Below are 21,057 nucleotides of genomic sequence, written 5' to 3'. Positions count from 1 at the left end.
TCTTTTTTTTAAATATAAATTTATTTGTTTTAATTGGAGCCTAATTACTTTACACTCCAACTCTCACATCCATACATGACTGGAAAAACCAGAGCTTTGACTAGATGGACTTTTGTTGGCAAAGTAATGTCTCTGCCTTTTAATATTCTGTGTAGGTTAGTCATAGCTTTCCTTCGAGGAGCAAGTGTCTTTTAATTTCATGGCTGTAGTCACCATCTGCAGTGATTGTGAAGCCCCAAAAAATAAAGTCTGTCACTGTTTCCACTGTTTCCCCATCTATTTGCCATGAAGTGATGGGACCAGATGCCATGGTCTTAGTTTTCTGAATGTTGAGTTTTAAGCCAACTTTTTCACTCTCCTCTTTCACTTTCATCAAGAGGCTCTTTAGTTTTTCTTCAATTTCTACCATAAATGAGGTGTCATCTGCGTATCTGAGGTTAATGATATTTCTCCCGGCAATCTTGATTCCAGCTTGTGCTTCATCCAGCTGAGAATTTCTCATGTACTCTGCATATAAGTTAAATAAGCAAAGTGACAATATGCAGCCTTGGCATACTCTTTTCATAATTTGGAACCAGTCCATTGTTCCATGTCCCATTCTAACTGTTGCTTCTTGACCTGCATACAGCTTTCTCAGGAGGCAGGTCAGATGGTCTGGTATTCCCACCTCTTTAAGAATTTTCCAGTTTGTTGTGATCCACACAGTCAATAAAGCAAAAGTAGATGTTTTTCTGGAACTCTCTTGCTTTTTTGATGATCCAATGGATGTTGGCAATTTGATCTCCGGTTCCTCTGCCTTTTCTAAATCCAGCTTGTACTTCTGGAAGTGCACGATTCACATACTGTTGAAGCCTGGCTTGGAGAATTTTGAGCATTACTTTGCTAGCGTGTGAGATGAGTGCAATGGGGCAGTAGTTTGAACGTTCTTTTGCATTGCCTTTCTTTGGGATTGGAATGAAAACTGAATTTTCCACTCAATAATAATGACCCAAAATAACAATAATTAACATACAAAGCACCTAGTATTGTCAGGCTATCTTCTAAACACTGCTAATATAACTCAGTTAATGGTCACAGTTAATCTTTAAAGTTCTGTAAAAATCGTCTTTTGCAAGAGTGGATTTTTACAAAAGACAAAACTAAATTATAAGAAGTTGAATAATTTGCCCAAAGTCATACTGCTAATCCTTAAGAAGATGGCACAACTCCAAAAGAGCCTAAGCATTATACAAATTGAATGAATGGGAAAAGACAAACAAATAAACAAACAGAAGCCTGGAAGACAAAGGATTAGGAATAAAGGAAATCCAGAGATTAAAGCTACTGAGATGTTGTTCCCAAGACAGGACAAAGTAACTTCTTTGAGTCGCCTACCTCTTTCTTACCAGAGCTGATTGCAGTAGCCAATAGCCAAATAGAATAACTGTTTTTTTTTTTTTGGATTGTCTTAAATTTTCAGAGCTGACTGCAGTAGCCAATAGCCAAATAGAATAACTGGTGTTTTTTTTTTTTTTTTTGGATTGTCTTAAGTTTTCAGCATCTCCTTTGGGGTGACTCTAGGGTATTGATTGTTTAATCTAAGGGGAGCAAGAGAAGGATTATATTATAATATAACATTTTGCTGCTTGTGAGTAGCTCACATGAATTTTGTGGTTGCTTTCAAGTAATAGATCAGTCTTCTATAATGATGACTTAGTTGGTTTTCCTTTAGTGTAGTGTAGCGTGTGTGCTCCATCATGTCCAACCCTATGAACTGTAGCCCATCAGGCTCCTCTGTCCATGAAATTTTCCAGGCAAGAATACTGGAGTGGGTTACGATTTCCTGCCCTACGGGATCTTCCCAATCCAAGGATCAAACCCGCATCTTTTATGTCTCCTGTATTGGCAGGCAGATTCTTTACCACTGAGCCACCTGAGAATGGCTTTGGTTTTCCTTTATATTGATAGAATTCATAGTTTCATAGTTCCAGGGATGTCATAACACAGCTGCTTTTAAATCTTTTCTCACCATGACTCTCTTTTAGGTAGTTAAGCCCATTTATTGTTAAACATGATGTATCTATTATGGCTTCTTCTCCTTTGCTCACTAATTACACTGTTCTCCAATGAGAATATCCTTTTTTCATTCCCCTATTTCCTCCACCTTTCAAAGATTAGCTCATCAAGCCACATTTGCTAGGGTACATTCTTAGTATTAATACTGTATATTTGAAAGGGAGCCCAAAGACACCATATGTTGTCCAGAAGTGAGCAACTGAGCAGCTGAAGAAACTTGAACTCATGTTGGATGAGACACTGAAGGAACTTGGGATATTTAGCCAGAGGAGGAGACTTAGAGGAAACAAAAACTAACTTTAAATAATTAGGTGTTTGTGAATAAGAGTTCTATATCATGGTTAAAAGGGGGGAAAGCAGAACCAATGACAATAAAAGCATGTATTAGTCCTAATGGGTTATCTTTAATTCTTACATCAACGCCGTAAGGGAGTCATTATTATCATACCCATTTACATGTAGAAATTGAGGATTGAAAATGTTTCTTTTCAAGGGTATTAGAAGTAATAAATAACTGGTAGAGGCAATGGCACCCCACTCCAGTACTTTTGCCTGGAAAATCCCATGGACGGAGGAGCCTGGTGGGCTGCAGTCCATGGGGTCACTAAGAGTCAGACACAACTGAGCAACGTCACTTTCACTTTTCACTTTCATGCATTGGAGAAGGAAATGGCAACTCACTCCAGTGTTCTTGCCTGGAGAATCCCAGGGACGGGAAGCCTGGTGGGCTGCCGTCTATGGGGTCGCACAGAGTCGGACACGACTGAAGCGACGCAACAGCAGCAGCAGCAGAGCCTAGATTCTAACTTGAGTATCTGATTCCAGAACTTGGATCTCTTCACCTCTATGCTATACTGAGCAGTACTTCACAGTCATTGTCACAGCAGAGCATGAGTAAGGTGACAATATTTATTGTCCTAGATAAACACAGGAGGTTTCTCATGGCCATCATTCTGGTGTTGGGGCTACTTGAGCCCCTGCATTTCAGCTTGGGCTGCCAAGAGAAGAGATAAACCAGCACATCTGTAGTGCACTGGGGCACCTGAGAATGATGGACACAGGGCCTGGGGAGCCCTGGGTAGCACTATCAGACTTAACAAGGAGGTTGATTTGGGGCTGAGCATAAAGAAGAACATTATCTTTAAGTTCTTGAAACAGGGTGCCTCATGAAAGTGAATTTTATTATTACTAGAGAAGATAAAAAAAAGAAGAAGCATTTATTAGTGATGTGGTAGAAGGGATTCATCTAGTTGGATTAGAGGAACTCTACGGTTTCTCTGCTGAAATGATTCTAGTTACATCTCACTTATGAAGCCGTTTTTCTCCAAGCCAGCTCCCAGAGATTCTGCCTCCTATGAACTATTCTAGGACTTGTCAGCACTAATGATTTTTATATTTATCAGCCACTACCCTGTGACATTTCTAGTATGTCTAGGTAACTACTGTGTATCGTTTAACTTGTCACTTAGGTGCCCAAACCTCTAATATCAATTGTAAGTTCCTAAGGTCAGTAACCATATATTAAATGTCTTATTATCTCCTACAGAAAGTAAAATATTTCTGTTGAATAGAGTGATGGAAAAATGCCAAGACTGAACTGAGACTGGAGACGATTATCTCTTCACATTATTCTCTCTCATTTCCTATTTCTGAATATAGTACACTTGACTGTCTACATATTCTTGAGCATTAAAATAAAATCAACTCTATGCCAACACGCTACAAAATCTCCTACAGAATTCTTCATAAAAAGAGTAAATGTGGATTTAGCTCCTGGAAATAAAAGCTCTGCAAAAAATACCACTTGCAGGAATAACTTCAACACTCTTTCCTATAATTCCATTTCTACACTTTCACCAAAATCTCACCCCAGACCCTTTCTCAAGTTTCTTTCTTGTTCGTAACCCCGCAATTCTTATTGCTGTTCTAATTGGCATTCTGGTATAATATACACAGTGGTATAATATACTTCTTTTTATCCTGTCATCTTACATATATAGAAGTATTTCATGTATATTTTATACAGCTTTCTATGTGTCTCTCTTCCCAGATAAAATTTAAGCCCTTTGAGAACCAATATTTTCTTCCTATAAATTTGAAGCTATACATGGACATGAAACAACAAAAATACGTAGTCAACAGTGGTTCTTCACTAGATGCTAGATGTGTACACAGTGATTCACCCTGATAAAAAGATGATAATAAAGTCCAAGTACAATTTTGATCCTACATAATTTTTAATGTAGTTCTTATTTTCCTGTTTACTTATGCTCCATGAGGTATAGGAGGTGTAATCATGATTACATCAAGTAGAAAAATAATTTCTGAGAAGTAAATTTACCATGTGAGTCAAGGGTAGTGCAGGGACTTTTAACAAACGCATCTCTTGTAATGGGAACTGAGGATACTTTCCAGTTTTCTGTCTTCGGCAATAAGAACTGATGGTAAACAAATATTCTTAGTGGATTTAGAGTTATCAGGAGAGGCTAGGCTGTTGGGAGGTAAGAAAGACATTGGCTGGATAGAGGCTCAGTCATTTAATGGGACTACTACAAGGAATATTATTTACTTCATATCTACTTCTAAACGATGAAGAAAAGAATGAAAATGGTCAAATTTTAAAGTAGTGAAGATCTCATTTACTAAAAACTTCTAGAAACAACATAAAAGTAGTATTAAATTTTAAAGTTTTCTTTAAATAAAAATGCTCTAGTGGCCAAGATACCTTGTTATTTAAGTAAATAAAGTGGATGGATACAGACACTAGGGGTGAGGGAAGACTGTAGCCAAATTGAGAGCAAGTGCTTTTCCTAAGGGTACAGCATCCCCTGTTTATCTTTACCTGATGTCTGTCTTGAGTGAATTCAGACATCAATATAAGTCAGATATCCCACTTTTTATTTAAAAATTCAGTCTTTAAAATTTAAATTGAAACATTTTAAAATCTGTATAGGTCAAAGAAAATGTAACTATAGGAAACATTTCTTTCTGATAATAGCAGATAAGGTGATTGAGAGCCACCTGCTGCTGGGGATAATTAGAGAATGGGGACAAAATGTACAAAAAATCACTTGCTTGAAGACAAGTAAAAATAACAAGATAGAGAAAAATTACTGTGCTAGAGTCCAGAAACGGAGAAGGCCATGGCACCCCACTCCAGTACTCTTGCCTGGAAAATCCCATGGATGGAGGAGCCTGGTGGGCTGCAGTCCATAGGGTCGCTAAGAGTCAGACACGACTGAGCGACTTCACTTTCACTTTTCACTTTCCTGCACTGGAGAAGGAAATGGCAACCCACTCCAGTGTTCTTGCCTGGAGAATCCCAGGGACGGGGAGCCTGGTGGGCTGCCATCTATGGGGTCGCACAGAGTCGGACACGACTGAAGCGACTTAGCAGCAGCAGCAGAGTCCAGAAAATAAGAGAGGCTCATGAAAGCAAGTCAGGCACTTGGAGCTTTGTTTTACTTGAGGATGTTAAGTGTTCCAGGAGAAAAAGTTGAGAGGCTAAGAAGCTGAGAGTGGAGACTGGGTTCCTGAGCCTACCAAGGGAAGGATCATAGTGAATCCGCTCTGCTCCTTAAACTTTGGGTTAAAATCCTGTAAAGTTCTACCCTAGCAGTGTGAAGCCATTAGATAGTCCTTCACAGGGAATGCCTCTCACTTTGTTAAGATTTCAGTCTTTAAACTTTAACCAAGGTGGTTCCAGAGTGCTAGAATACCAGGTACTTGGCATCAGAAGCAATCTTTGAAAAGGGGGTGGGGGGGTGGAATATAGCATCACCTCAAACCAGTTTTATAATTTTGCAAATGTATTAACTCACAATTAAAAAGTAATGAAAAAAGCCATTTCTAAAGATCACATCCTGTATAATTCTCTCCGCAACACCCCCCACCCCCACCACCATATATAGAGAGATGGAAAACAGATTGGTGGTTTCCATGGGTAGAGAGTACACGGATTATAGGGGTGCATGGAACCATAACTTTAAGGAAAAGCGTGGGGGAGATCTTTGTGGGGATGGAATAGTTCTGTATCTTGATAGGGATAGTGGCTACATGAATCTATGGTTTACCAGTTTACCAACCCGACTTTCTGGGTTGATATTACATGCAGTTACACAAAATGTAACCAGTGAGGGGGAACTGAGTGCGGGGTACACACGATTTTTCTGTAATATTTTTGCAGTGTTCCAAGAATCTGTAATTATTTTAGAATATAAAATATAAAGTTTTTTTATATTTTTTATATTTCATACTTTAAACTATAAAAATAAATCAAACAAAAAGCCCAAGTACATCAGAAGATTAGATCACAAGTATGAAAACAAATAGAAACATAAAACAATAGAAAAAGACCGATGGGAGACTTCAGATATTAGAAAATTTTAAGTAACTCTCTTTACTCTGGGTTTCCCTAGTGGTTCAATGGTAAAGAATCCGCCTGCAATGCAGGAGATGCAGGTTCAATCCCTGGATGGGAAAGATCCCACAGAGAAGGAAATGGCAACCCATGCCAGTATTCTTGCCTGGGAAATCCTATGGACAGAGGAGCCTGGCAGGCTACAGTCCCTGGGGTCACAAAAGAGATGACTTAGCAACTCAACAACGTATTTACTGTGCTCACAAAATGAGACAAAATTTAGAATTTTATCAGGTAACTGGGAACAAAAATGAAAATTATCATGATCAAAATTAAGAACTCAGGGAAAGATTAAGATCGGATTCAGTGAAGAGAGAATTAGTAAACTGGAGATAGATCAGAATAAAACATCTCAAGAATAAGGCACAAAGAGACAAAGGATGAAAAACACAAAAATGAGTGTAAAACGACATAGAGAATAAACGGTCGAGTTTCGATCAGAGATTCACGTGCCGAAAGAGTGAAGCTTTTCTTTTTCCTTTTGGGAAGGGAGGAAAAGGAAGCTTTTTCTAGCTTCTATGTATAAGCAGACAATTTTTTTTCCCCCCTCTGTTTCTCAACTCTGAGACAGACTCTGAAGTTTGTATGCAAAAGACATTTGACTTGGCTTTCATTGTGTTGCCCAGGGGTAAAAAGTGGAGTGTTGGGAACCAAATGATCATTATTTTTGCTTTTTAAGTGAATCATAGTAATATGCCTCTGATCCAAATATCACATTTTGGATAAGTGAATATTTTAAAAACCCAAAAGTTAGAATGAAGAAAAGAAGCTAGCCACTGAAAAAATGCTAATGTGTAACTGTGCAAGTCCATTTCTATTGTTAGCTAAAGAGGCAAAATTATACCAGAGTATTTTGCGATACTGGTGAAATAATGTGAAAAGCAAAGATGTGATTACCATAAATTTCAAGATAGAGGCTACATATTCAAGGGAGGGAGGAAATAGTGATTTGGAGAAAGCAAAAGGACAGGCTTTGGGACACCACACTTTTCTATTTCTTGACCTAGATATGCTTATATGAGTATTCTTCTTGAGTTAAATATTGAAGGTGACTCTATCTCATGCACAGTTCTGTATGTAGTAGTTCATAATAAAAGATCAGTATACTTTTGGAGAGAATTCAACTTTCAAGTACCTGATTTGAATCTCTAAGAGTTTATATTATAATCTAAGAATTTTATTCTCTCATCTTAGGAAGAACTAGAAAGGGTTTTCTCTGGCTTGGAATCACCCAGCATCTTGCTGTGCATGGAGGGTGGGAGAGTATACAGTCGTACGGTCCCTCAAACACCAAGTGACCACGCTCTCCTTTGTCATTTTTTCAAGAAATGTTCAACTGACTTCAACTTTCTCCCTGTCCTTTCACTTCTCTTTTTCAAGATATGATCCAGCTAATGGGTCTATTACTGCACCAAAGTTTCTTGCTGAAGTCATTAATAATATTCAATAATTCAGCCACTCACTCAACAAGTATTAATTAAATGTCAAAGGATTCTATGGTACATGCCAGATGTACAACTGTGAACTGAATGGATACATCCTAACTTTTGGAGAATTTACAATCTGATGGGGGATGTGCCAATTTAATAGGCAAGTATAATGCCAATTCATCAGTGCTGTGATAAAGGAATAGATGGTATGGTGGGACCATAAAGGAAGAGGACTTAATTCAGAATTTACAGGTCAAAGTAGACTTTTCAATGATAGAATTTCCAAGTGAGATAAATATAGAAAGAAGTTAGTCCTTTGAAGAATGAGGTAGCATGATGAACAGTGGGAGGCAATTCAGAAGTTAAATTACTGGAGCTGAAAACGCTCAGTATGTCTATAGTATGAAATGTGAGGGAAAGTATGTCAGTAACGATATTGGAAGTATCCTAGAGGACAGATCATCTTTGGACTTATAATTAAGGATAAGGTGTGTGGACTTAATTTTAAAAACAACAAAATGTCAGTGATGGTTTCTGAGCAGGATAATAAGATCATACTTGAATTTTTAAAAGACCATGCTGGGGAACAGATTGAAAAGGAACTAGTTTAGTGTAATCAAATAGCGTATAAAAACCATCTTCAAGCTAGAGATAATGACAGTGAAATTTAGATATAATGATACAGATAAGTTACAAGAAAAAAAATATGTATCACGCAGACATTAATCAGAAGGAAGCTGAAGTGGCCATATTAAAGTGGGCTTCAGGATGACAAATATTACCAGGGATGAAGGGAAATAAAAATGATAAGAAGGTCATTCATCAGGAAGATACACCAATCAAAGCTATGAATGTGCCCCTCAACATCTCTGTGGGGCCATATTTCTGGCTCTGGTAAATAGAATGTGTATGGAAATGATGTGTGTTAACTTCCAGTATAAGACAGTTAAGGATCTGATGTTTCTATTTCATGCCATGTGCTATCTGGATGATGCTAAAATGACCTTGAAGCCACAATATGAAAGCAGCCTGGGATGCTGAATCACAACTTACAAGAGTCTGATCCATATCAGACTCAGATGTGAGCATAAAATAAGCTTCTATTGTGGTGGTGAGGTTTTGAACTTGTTTAGCACAGCAGTTAACTTTCTTTCCTTAATTGCAGCCCCTCCTGAGCCAAAAAGGAGCTCAAATGGGAGACAGAAGGAATCTGGTTATCTACCAATGGATAGTGGTTTAAGCAATTATTGTATTTTGCTTTCCTTTAACATTAAAGAGAGTAAAGACTTTACTTTAGATTTATTATTACAGCTAATCTTTTGAGTAATATTATTAATACTTACACTGTTATGTTCTATTTGAATTTTCTTCATTTATCCTCACAGCCTCCTTTTCTATAAAATATTTGAAAGGCATAATAACACTTTACAGCTATATCTCACACTTTGAATATACAGCATATGAATAATAAAAGTTGGATTCCTATAAATGCATTAATATATGCCTCTAAAATTGTATGCACGCATGCGAGCTAAGTTGCTTCAGTCGTGTCCGACTCTTTGTGACCCTGTGGACTGTAGCCCACCAGGCTTCTCTGTCTATGGGATTTTCCAGGCAAGAATACTGGAGTGGGTTGCCGTGCCCTCCTCCAGGGGATCTTCCTGACCCAGGGATTGAACCTGCGTCTCCTGTGGCTCCTGCATTGCGGGCAGATTCTTTACCACTGAGCCACTGGGGAAGCCCATATATTTCCCTATATATGTATAAAAAAAAATATATATATATATATATGGAGAAGGCAATGGCAACCCACTCCAGTACTCTTGCCTGGAAAATCCCATGGACAGAGGAGCCTTGTAGGCTGCAGTCCATGGGGTTGCTAGGAGTCAGACATGACTGAGCGACTTCACTTTCACTTTTCACTTTCATGCATTGGAGAAGGAAATGGCAACCCACTCTAGTATTCTTGCCTGGAGAATCCCAGGGACCGAGGAGCCTGGTGGGCTGCCATCTATGGGGTCGCACAGAGTCGGGCACGATTGAAGCGACTTAGCTTCAGTTTATATATATATATATATATAGCTTCAATTTATATATATATATATATTAGTGTCATGGGATATAACTAAATATTTCTGAAGAATATTCCATTCTAAAAATTCAGCATATTTCAGTATTATAATACTTCTGAGACTCTTTAATTTGCTAAGGTATAATTTGAGGCTCTAAGGGTAAACCCTGTTTTTAAAGTTTTTCTAACCTTGTAAGATTATGAATCTTTAATTTTCCACAAATCATCTTATAGAACTAGTGTTATAAAAAAAAAAAAGAACTAGTGTTATATAATAAACTTTGGGATATACTGCTATAAATAAATTACTATTTTATTTTCAACACTTATATCGGATAAGAATATTTCATATTTTGATTTGTGTTTTTCATGACACTTTGTGATTCAATTCTTCTATGCTACTGTTGGAGACCCTAGATTAACAAATGTTTTAGGTGGTGGCTGTACTTCATTAACTTTTTTTAATGCCCTTAAACTTTTATAGTATAAGATGTGACATTTTGATACCCCACCATTATTATTAGCATCAGTCTTCTGACTCTGTGCTGGTTGTTCTTCCTTCTCTCTCCTTCCTCAGTGTAGACTCATGGTCTCTTGTCTAGACTACTGCAACCATTTGGTGGTGCCTTGTCTATAATCTTGAGCCTGTAATTCATGCTTAACGCTGCCTGTGAATTGATCCTTATGAAAGAAAAAAGTGATTATGGCAATCCTTTTCTTAATTCCTAAACTTTATCTCCATTGTCTAAATTGTCTTGTTTAGCACTTAATCACTTCTCTCAAATGAAGAAGCTTACCTTTTTTTAATTCTAAGAAATTTTAACTCTCATACATTTAAATATTGCTTTCTTTTCATCGGGTTTCCCTAATAGCTCACACTAAGCTCTTAGAGGCTGTAGCTTCTAGATCTGTTCTCCTTGTTCTTAACCTTTATTTCTTTATACCCATTTTTTTATCTTCTTGTATTGCATTCCAAAGTGATTCTTAGATTCAGTCTTCTGTACGCTCTACAGTGGTTAGTATGTGTTCTCTGGGGTTGGTGTGGTTTTAAGTGAATTTTATAAAAGTCCTGCAGTTTAACTTTTTATTTAAAATAAAGATCGTAATAGTATTGCTTATTTGACTGTTGTGAGGTAGAAGTAAATAAAATGTATACACAGCACTTAGAAGTGCTTGACATTTAAGTGATCCAGTAAGCGTCAGTATGTTTTTTTTTTAACTTTTAATTGGCTTTTCAGCTGCTTCCATTATGCTGTGCAGTTCATCTATTAATTGTTTAATTTCAACAATTATATTTTTCACTTGCTGGCCATTTTGTTTCTTTCTTATTTGTAATTGTCTATGCTATTTATTATTTTCTATATGTAATATCCTCCCTTAACTTTCCATGGATATTAACTATAGAATATATTCAAATTTATAACTATATAAATTTTGATTATTCTTTGAACTATTTATTGGGTATAAGGTCTTCGATTTTGTCTCTCTTTCTCAGAATATCTTTCCTAAGATCTTTGGTCTTTTTTTTTTATTATGCCCTTCTTCATGGTGGAGATTTTGTGCTGGATTTATTCCTCCATCTGTTTTGATAGCTTCTGTGTAGTGGTCTTATATTTCTTCCATTACACCCTATCTGCTTTTCATATTTTTGAAGTTTCTCTTGACTTCTGCTCCACTGACAGTCTTATACATATTTGAAAGCTTATTTCAGAGAAAGTTTTCTTATGACTTGGCCTTTGCCTAACTCCTCTTCCTCATCTCCCACCATATGCTCCAGCTTCATAAACTATATGTAGTTCCCTGATATTCCCAGTTGAACCCACAGTGCTCCTTTTCAAAAGCTGCCTCCCCTACTTAGATCAGCTGGTTCTTAATTTCATTCCCCACATATCACTATAGGTCAACTCTTCCAGAACATGGTTTCTCTATAAACTTCTTTAATAACACTTCACCACCCTGGACTGAATTGATCACTACTGTCTTTGTATCTCAGCCTAACTGATCTTTTACACTTCTATTGGAGCATCAGTAATATATCATTATCTATATTTGTTTGTAAGTGTGAAAGGGTAGAACATTAGTCGTCATTTTTAGCTCATGATCTCCAATCTCCCTTCAAAAGAAAGCAAATGTCAAGGAATATCTTTCGACTCGCTGAGCTGTGTGATACACGAAGGTGCAAACTGGGGAGCTGAGAAAGATAGAAGTAGTACTATTTACGGAAAGAGGTGGTGGAGGAAAATCCCAGAGTGGGAGGGAGGCTGAAGTCAGACGCTGAGAGGTTGCAAGAGAGGGATTTTGAAGGAGGAGGGAGAAGGGAAATTAAAAAGAAAAAAAAAATCAGTGTAAGAATATTAGGGAAGATTCTTTGTGAGTAGGATGGCAAGAGGGAAAAAAATGGGGGTGACATTCTGTGCAAAATAACTTTTGGGTCCCCAAATTCTTGAGTCTGATTTTTTCAAAAGTTAAGTGATCTGTGTTTTTTTGTTTGTTTCTGGTTTGATTTGGGTTTTTCTTTATATAATTTAAAAAGCTAAAACTTTGCACATATATACGTATACAATTTTACATGTATATGTATACAAGTATATATATATGTATGTAAGTGTGTGTGTGTGTATATATATATATATATATAATATATATAATTTGGCTGTATTGGGTCTTCATTGCTGCACACGGGCTTTCCCCAGCTGCAGCAACCAAGGGCTGCTTATTCTTCTTAGTGGTGCCCAGGCTTCTCACTGAGGTGGCTCTCTTGTTGCGGAGCATGTGCTCTAGGCACACGGGCTTCAGCAGTTGCAGCTCGCGGGCTCAGCAGTTGCAGCTCGCGGGCTCAGCAGTTGCAGCTCGCGGGCTCAGCAGTTGCAGCTCGCAGGCTCAGCAGTTGCAGCTCGAAGGCTCTAGAACTCAGACTCAGTTGTGGCACACGGTCTTGGTTGCTCCATGGCATGTGGAATCTTCCCAGACCAGGAATCAAACCCATGTCCCCTGCACTGGCAGGCAGATTGCTATCCACTGTATCACTAGGGAAGTTCATATATAATATATTTTGTAAAATCCCCAGTAGGACCTGCAGCAGCAGCCTGTCATCAAGCATATTAATATATTTTTCAGTAAAGTAGATATTCACACTAGTTTGGATAAAGAAAAAGTGTAAGTAGCCTTTCAATAAATTTAGATTTGTTTTTGCTGCCAAATGGGTTTACTGAAAATTAATAAAAATGCTTTTGTTTTTAAGAGTTTATTGGATTTCAGAATCATGACTAAACAACTGTGGCCCTACATAAATCCTTGCTGTGCCCTCCCCACCAGATCCTTCTGGTCCAGACTAGGCTCACTCATGTGTCTGTGGTCAATGCTGGGTCACTGATCTGTCTGGGATAGCCTAAGCTGGAACGACTGCTTGTCTCTGTGTGGACTTCCAGCCTTCAGCCAACCAGATTGGGCTAGTTCACAGGGTGGCAGCAGCAGGGTTCTAAGAGTGAGTGGAAGTACATTAAGCCTTTTGGGAAGCAAGCATAGAACAGGATTATTTCCATGGTGTTATTGTGTTGAATGAAATCATCAGCTTAGCACTGATTTATGAAATAGAAGAATAGACTGTCTCTTGCTGCAAGAACCTACAAAGTCATATTACTTGGCACGTAGAGTTATTTGAACAATTTTGTAATCAGAATACCGTAATAATAAAATGCTGAGTCTGAACATGAAGTGGGAGTGGGAGGAAAACTGATGCCATCCAGATCATCACTGGCTGCATTACCAATGCCAATTTCCCATTTTCCCGTTCTTTCTTGTTACACTGCTTGAACCTTCCTCTAAGTAACTGTCTTTCTCTTTTGCTTGGTAGCTTTGTGGTTTGGGGGACACCACCTCTATGCTCTGCTCAAGGGCACAAATCAATAAGACTTATCACATTCTCTCAGGGGATAGCAATTAGTTAAGAAAAAGGAAGCCAGAAACAGGGACTCCCCTAGCCACACCTGACTCAGAAATATTCCAGTCAAGGTAAAGTGTATAATTTTCATGATGGTTGAAAATGGAGGAAGCACAGAGTCCCTGCTTCTGTTTAGGACCACCAGATAAGTTAGCCTGAGGATAAATCAATATATGGGAGAAGGCAAGAGGCTAAAGCAGCACAAAAAAAAAAAAAAACAGAATAAAAGTCAAGGTTAGATTGTGCTGACTTTTCTCCTACCTTTGAGCTCCTTGATAGCAAGTCAACAAAATGCCAGCTTGAGCTGGGTTTTCTAATACATATGAAAGCATTTGAATATGACGTATTTTCATACGTTTTTCTATCTCCTTAGATGCCTTAAAGTAGGTACCAGGTTTAATTAATTCCCAACTCTCCAGGTGGAGCACAGTGTCTATCTCATAATAAGTCTGAAATAAGTGTTTGGTCAAGGACCCTAAATAATCTGAAGTCTGCTATAACATAGTTCTCAGTTTTGGATAGAATAGAAACAGTATCTATAAATAAGAAAACAAAAGACAGTAAGTAGACTCCAACTTATAGGGCTTAATTCAGATTTATAAATGAACGTGTAAATAAATTGGTAAGTGAAGAATTTAAACCTGAAATCTATCATTTCATATAATTCTCCTATTTTGTTACCATGATAGCTAAAATAAATAGGTACAAATAAATGCTTTTGGTTAAACAACAACATCTGAACATTGAAACATAGAAAATAAAAGCCTCTAATCAAAAAAGAAGGAAATGCTGCAGAAAAAAAAAAAAAAGCCCAATCCAATCTTTTTTTTTTTTTTTTTAATGGATAGTGGGTTTCAAATAAAAATAAGAAAAGGAAAAGGAAAATAAGAGACAGAAGAATTGAAGTATAAGTTCATAGTAAAATGTCAGGAACACAGCACTTCTACAATAGCATCCTTATTTTGCAAAATGTATAAGCAAGATAAGCCTGATTCACTAGTCCTTATTAGCATTTTGATTTTAGTGTTACAAGGAAAAGGGAATTTGGTAATCTGGCAATGGTTGTAGCAGAAATTAACTAAAATAGAGGCTTTGCTAAAATGAGAACCAAATAGCAATGTGAAATGTTAGTTCTGTGAGACAGAGACAGAGCTCTTATTGATAAGAATTCTATCTTTCTTTGATCTTAATGGGAATTAGAATGTGATGTGTGTCTCAGCCTGCAAGATAAAATCCAACCTTTTAAAAATCAAGACAAAAATAAAAAACTGTAGCCCACCAGGCTCCTCTATCCGTGGGATTTTCCAGGCAAGAATGCTGGAGTGGGTTGCCGTGCCCTCCTCCAGTGGATCTTCCCAACCCAGGGATTGAACCCCCATTTCTTGGGTCTCCTGCTTTGGCAGGCAGACTCTACCACGAGCCACCTGGGAAGCCCCCCAAAATCAAGACAAAGTAAGTTTAAGTAGCAATAGAAACCAAGGCTAAATATTGGGGGAAAAACACCACAATGAACTGTAAAATATGTAATGAAAGAATCTGTCACTGCAAAATCAATGTCACTGTCACATGTGCTAAGTTATGACATGTGTCTATCAAAAATACTTTGGAAATAATTAAGTGGATCATTACTGTGTTACTCTATCTCCCCCTCACTGTGTAGGCAGACTAAGTAACTCATTACCAAATTCTCTTAACTCAGCGGAGTCTTCGTTTCTATTTTTGTACATTTATTAAAGTCTTATATATTCCTTATAGTCATGTCAGATGAGACTATCGCATGTATTTCTTCAAGATTTATTATTAGGGTGGTAAAAACAGATGCTATCTTAGAATAATACCAAGGAAAATGAAATTGCACATTTCAAATACACAAGGCAACTTAATTTGTCCACCCCTTACCTCGCTATTGGCTTCCCTTGTGGCTCAGCTGGTAAAGAATTCACCTGCAATGTGGGAGACCTGGGTTCAATCCCTGGGTTGGGAAGATCCCCTGGAGAAGGGAAAAGCTACCCACTCCAGTATTCTGGCCTAGAGAATTCCATGGACTGTGTAGTCCACTGAGTCGCAAAGAGTCAGACACAACTGAGTGACTTTCACTTTACCTAGCTATACTTGGTAATTATTTTTTATTATTGTTGCAGTCTGCACATCACATTTATTGCTTCACACATTTAGTGAAATTTATTGAGCACACACTCTGGTCAGGCACTATGCTAGATGTTGGGAGTTAGAGACGAGAGACATGTTATTAACATCTCTACTTGCAAATGCTTCCCAGTGCAATACATGCCAGCTTGTAGAAGGAACACTTCCCTATCTTATCAGTCTTTCTAAAAATGCCGGAGAAGTCCCAGTGGTTTATTCTATAAGCAGTTGTTCCTGTGTATTAAATGTCTTACAGCCCATTTACCTCCTCCTACAATGTTTTAAACACCTCCCAACTTAACCAGTTGCTCAACTGAATCACTTTAGATACCTGGCATTCTACTGAGTAGAATGTGCTGATGATCTTTCATAAACTGAAGAGTTCCTTTTCCTACTGCCTTCTCTCAACAACAGTAAAGATCAAAATTCTCTTGAGGAAAAGATACAGAGAAACTACTTTAAAATTATCAGAAAATCAAGCATTCAGTTGATCGTCAAGCTAAACCAAAAGGGAAATGGTTGGTACATTTGTCATAGTAATTATACTGAAGTAAAAGACTCCAAAGTATTCTTGTTCCATCTAGCTGTGAATTAATAGTTAAAAAAACAAACAAACAAACAAAAAAAACACATTAAAGGCCTTTTACCCTCATAAATATTTTAAATTTTATGACCAGATGTGCTATTTCTTTTTAAATTGAGCTCTGAGAATCCAATCACTGGAGTGGGTTAGCACTTCTGACAATCTTTAGGGATTTCCTGCTACACCAAAGAAGCTGACTTCAATGGTTTGATTATTGGAAGGAGACAGAAGTTGATTTCAAATTAATGCATATTTTCAGATGTTTGTGTAAGTGTGGAAAATAGTATTTTTAAAAGAATATTATTTTTAGGAGATAAGATGATTTATATTTTGAAACTCATGATCCAGAAATGTGTGGGTGTCATAGTCATGTATCTCAGACCATGAATTTGTTCTTTCTGTCTTTGAATATGGATTTGCACCGCCCCCTCTCAAGTAACTAAGATGTTGAGGCACTTCAGTCTCACCTCATTGCTCCCATAACCCTCTTCATACATCTCTGCAATCATATTTACCACACATCTGTCAGTTTCAGTTCCCATCTTTGCCACCAAAATGAAGATTCCTGTAGAGCAGGGAATATGGTTTATTTATTTCAGTATCCCCAGTGCCAAGCAGAGTTGGGAACCAAAAAGTCAAGGCATATTGGATAAGAAAGGAAGGAAGAGAGTATGGGGGTGGAAAGAAGGGAGGAATGAAAATAAGGAAATATGGAGGAGAAAAGTATGACAATCAACAAGTGGAAAAGTATTTAATAATTGGGTAGTAGGTGGTTAGAAACTCTCTGTTGTAACATATACTTGACAAAAGCATCATGTTTGTTAAAAGCTTAAGGTAGAACAGGTTGTCAAAAAGACATAAATATTCAGGTAGAAAATGACTATGATGGGGCTAAACTCTTTAAAGCACAGGAACTCAAAATAACTATTTACTCTGAAGTCTCAAAAATGCCACAAATATAACAATATAAACTTGGCCTATAACAACTTGACTTCAACATTTACACTTCTTGTGGCTTTTAAGACAAATAGTCACAAGTTTTTTGACCTGACTTAGAATAATAACATTTTTTTTCTGATAAAAAAAGCAAGTTTAAAAGAATTTTGTCTTAATTTTTTTGAAGAAACTGAATCTAAATAGTTTGAATTAGTGAAGGAGAATAGCTTAATATGGGAGAATATTAGTTACATACATCATTTTTTAAAAATTGAAATAATTGGGTATTTGGCAGAGTTTATTGATGTAGGAAGCAACTTGGATAATTTGGTTTGCCCTACTAACATATACATTCATCTCCTACTAACACATACATTCATCTTTAAGTATTTGTAAGCCTCATAACATCAATATCCTCAGATATGCAGATGATGCCACTCTTATGGCAGAAAGCGAAGAGGAATTAAAGAGCCTCTTGATGAAAGTGAAAGAGGACAGTGAAAAAGCTGGCTCGAAACTCGACATTCAAAAAACTAACATCATGGCATCTGGTCCCATCACTTCATGGCAAATAGATGGGGAAACAATGGAAACAGTGACAGACTTTATTTTCTTGGCTCCAAAATTACTGTAGATGGTGACTGCAGTCATGAAATTAAAAGACACTTACTTCTTGGAAGAAAAGCTATGACCAATCCAGACAGCATATTAAAAAGCAGAGACATTACTTTGCCGACCAAGGTCCAACTAGTCAAAGCTATGGTTTTTCCAGTAGTCGTGTATGGATGCAAGAGTTGTACTATAAAGAAAGCCGAGCTGCAAAGAACTGATGCTGTTCAACTGTGGTGTTGGAGAAGACTGTTGAGTCCTTTGGGCTGCAAGGAGATCCAACCAGTCAATCCTAAAGGAAATCAGTGCTGAATATTCACTGGAAGCTGAAGCTGAAACTCCAATACTTTGGCCACCTGATATGAAGAACTGACTCATTGGAAAAGACCCTGATGCTGGGAAAGATTGAAGGTAGGAGGAGAAGGGGACAACAGAGGATGAGATGGTTGGATGGCATCACCGACTTGATGAACATGAGTTTGAACAAGCTCCGGTAGTTGGTGGCGGACAGCAAAGCCTGAGGTGCTGCAGTCCATGGTGTTACAAAGAGTCGGACACGACTGAGCGACTGAACTGAACTGACTGAACTGAAGCCTCAAAATAGCATTTACAGTTGAAGTATGTGTGATAGACACATAAGGCAGAAAAGACAGAAAGACCCACAGAACAAAAAGCTAAGTAATATTTTAGCCAAACTGAATAAAAATGCTACTTCTTCTGTAAGCAAAGGATATGTAAGTAATACAAACCTGAAGATAGTCATTAAAGCATAATTTAGGAATAAATATTTTAAAAGAAGTCACATATGGTCAGAAAGAAGGAAAATGGGAAAACCTAGTGAATTTTTTTAATCCCCACAAAGTCTTCAAATTATCTTATGAATACTGACGCTTTTTTTCCCCGTTTTTTGTTTTATAGCAGTTTAATGTGAAGTTTGTTGTAATCACCAGATATTGAAACAACCCTTGTTGGCAATTCTGGATCTTAAATGTCTTTTGAAACTTGAAGTAGCTTAAAGAATGACAAATTCTAGACATGAAAGTAGCGTGGATGGTTTATACAAAGTGTTTCTGCCACATCCTCTTAAGAAGCCTGCCCAAGTAACCAAGCCCTTCACATCATCTGGAAACATTTCCAGGGCCATCATCCCAGTGTCATCGTCCTCTTGTCCAGGTTTCACTATGTGTCTTGATTCTACTTGTTGTACTTTTTTAGGTGTTGTTGCCTAGATTTTCCTATGATTTCTATTTCCTTAAAAATTACAGAAAATATCAGTTGATGAAAGACCATTAATTTTAAATATTGATAATTCCCAACTTAATTTCTAAGTTGGATGGGTCCTAAGGGAGATACTCTTGATTGCTTGGTGGGTTGGTAAATGATGGTATAAATAAAGTTGGTAAGTGAATAAAATTTGCCTCTTTTGGCCACTTCCTTGTATATATAATTTATCCTCCAGAAGAATCATTTTATTGGGCTTTTCCAGCTTTGCAATTTTAAGGGTCTTATACACCCATAGTCTTAGGGGAATGATATTAGAAGATGTTTGCAGACTTGAGAAAGGATGTTCCTCTGAATACTAGCCCTCACTATGTGGTTCTGGTTGCTGGGAAAAAGGTAAACAGGCTGCATAAGGACCAAGGACCCCTTCTTTCAAAATTCAAGGACTGTTATGACGGATGGAGATGGTCTTACCAATGTTTTATGGATGGGAAGGAAATCAAGACCCTGAAAAAAATCTCAGGAATGGAGAAGTCTAGACTGGTGACTCTGGTTCAGTACCTAGACTCAAGTGATGGAGGCAAGGGCTGTGTTTAGTTCAGTGTTTCAGCGGTTGAATTGTCATTATGGAACCCAAATCATGGGCACTACTGTGACCTGTTCTGGGCTTCCCATGTGGCACTGGTGGTAAAGAACCCGCCTGCCAATGCAGGAGACACAAGAGATGTGGGTTCTATCCCTGGGTCAGGAAGATGCCCTGGAAGAGGGCATGGAAACCCACTTCAGTATTCTTGCCTGGAGAATGCCATGGACAGAGGAGCCTGGCGGCCTACAGTCCACAGGATCACATAGCGTCGGACACAACTAAAGTGACTTAGCAGCAGCATGACCTGTTCAGATCTGGGGCCAATTAGGGACTCACTGAAGCATAGGATTCTGTAGGCCCAGTGTTAACTTCTTGTTGTAGCAACAGAGCAACATAGGCAGAAAGCTGGGCTCCACTGGCAAATCAATCTGATATTTACATTTTCTGTGCTTAGTGTTTAAAAGCAGAATGGACTTTTTGCAAAGATTAAAGCAAAAGTGTTCTTAAATAATTTAGGGGTAGAATGTGACCTCAAGAAGGGGATTATTAGTTATCTGCTCATTTGGCTGTGTGGAGACTGGATTACTTAATTTAAAAATAAAATAAAGATGACTATTATGGACTGAATGTTTTTGTGCCCCCAACATTCATATGTTGTAGCCCTTATTCCCAGTGTAACGATACTTGGAGTTTTTTGGAGGTAATTAAAGTTAAATGGGAAGTCATAAGGATTACGCCCAGTTCTGATAGGATTAATGTCCTTTTGAGACACCAAGGTCACATCTGTGTCCACTGTGTGAGATCACAGGGAAAAAGTGGCCATCTGCAAGTCAGAAAGGAGCTCTCACCAAAAGGCAAGTTAACCAGAATCTTGATCTTGGCCTTCCAGTCTTCAGAATTGTGAGAAAATTAAATTCTGTTATTTAAGCCACTTGGTCGATGGTATTTTGTTATGGCAGCCCGGGCTGACTAGTAATGTCACCACCTTTGTACTCTGAGCTAATGAAATGGGCTATAACAGTCACATCAAAATAATGAAGCACTTGTTTTTCCTTGGTAAG

The 21,057-nt window shown here is 37.8% G+C and overlaps 1 long non-coding RNA gene across 1 annotated transcript in view; it reads left to right on the top strand.

Annotated features, from left to right (window-relative positions):
- The window catches only part of LOC133260621 (uncharacterized), a 305,372-nt gene that overhangs the window by 185,187 nt on the left and 99,128 nt on the right, over positions 1-21,057 (top strand). The window lies entirely within an intron of this gene.

This window comes from Bos javanicus, chromosome 14, assembly GCF_032452875.1.
Source record: "Bos javanicus breed banteng chromosome 14, ARS-OSU_banteng_1.0, whole genome shotgun sequence".
NCBI classification, from domain to species: Eukaryota; Metazoa; Chordata; class Mammalia; order Artiodactyla; family Bovidae; genus Bos; species Bos javanicus.
Note: the sequence above shows the minus strand (reverse complement) of the source record. Positions and strands in the feature narration are given on the sequence as shown.